Source organism: Galeopterus variegatus, unplaced genomic scaffold, assembly GCF_000696425.1.
Source record: "Galeopterus variegatus unplaced genomic scaffold, G_variegatus-3.0.2 Scaffold1207, whole genome shotgun sequence".
NCBI lineage: Eukaryota > Metazoa > Chordata > Mammalia > Dermoptera > Cynocephalidae > Galeopterus > Galeopterus variegatus.
In genome coordinates this window covers 90,407-91,254 of record NW_007727318.1, presented here as the reverse complement: position 1 = coordinate 91,254, position 848 = coordinate 90,407, and the positions used below count along the sequence as shown (strand labels likewise).

Genomic DNA, 848 nt, shown 5'->3' with positions numbered 1-848 from the left:
CCCCCCGCCAGGCTGCGCTCAGCCCCGCTCGCAGCGGAGAGAGCAGAAGGCAGGAGGAGGGAGGGGAGGAGGGGGAGGGAGGGAGAGAGGGAATCCAGCTACCACCACCCAAAGCCAGCGTCTGCTTTCTGTCCTCATTTCCTTTTCCCACCCAGCTCGGAGAGCAGAGAAAGGCAGAGAGAGCGAGAAATAGAGACAGTCAGACAGACAGACAGCCGGAGAGAGCGGGGGGGAGGAGGGCGGAGGAGGAGGAGCAGGAGGACTACGCGGGGTGCGTTCCCTCCCAGGTTCGCGATTGGGGGTGGGGGCGGGGGTGTCCAGGGCTGTGAGAGTGTGTGCGCGGCGGGGGAAACGTGGGGGGCGCAGTGAGAGCGAAGGAGTGATCGAGGTGGGGGGCGCCGCGGGAGCGGGGGGCCGTGTCCAGCGGAGTTAGCGGCGGAGAATGTGAGCCCAGGCGCGAGCCATGCTGTCAGCGACGGCGGGCGGCTCAGGGCTCCTCCACGACTCCTCTCCCCAGCAGCCGGGCGCCCGCATCGCTGCCGCCGCCGGAAGACAGACGCCCCCCAAAGCCCCTCGCCTGGCTCGGACCCACGGAGCCGGCAGCCCAGCACTCCGGTAAGTGGCGCCTCCTCCCCAGCCCTAGACCCCCGCTGGGGACCGGCCGGCCGGGCTCTTTTGTGCAGCGCACCAGGGGGGGCCCGAGCCCCCCGGTCCGGTCCGCCGGACCCCGTGGCTGCGGTGCCCGCGGTGCGATCGGTCTTTGTTTCCACCGGGGCCCGCGGCTCGGCTGGGCTCTGCTCGAAGCCTGGCAGGCAGCGCCGGGAAGGGGGAGGGGGAGGGGGACGGGG

General features: G+C 71.6%; 1 protein-coding gene across 4 annotated transcripts in view; it reads left to right on the top strand.

Annotated features, from left to right (window-relative positions):
* The first annotated feature begins 226 nt into the window (after window positions 1-226).
* AHDC1 (AT hook, DNA binding motif, containing 1) overlaps window positions 227-848 on the top strand; it is a 66,828-nt gene continuing 66,206 nt past the window's right edge. For all 4 annotated transcript variants that reach the window (XR_550680.1, XM_008575557.1, XM_008575558.1 and 1 more), the window contains exons 1-2: window positions 227-287; window positions 521-615. The gene's annotated coding sequence lies outside the window, so the exon portion shown is untranslated. The remainder of the gene's footprint in view (window positions 288-520; window positions 616-848) is intronic.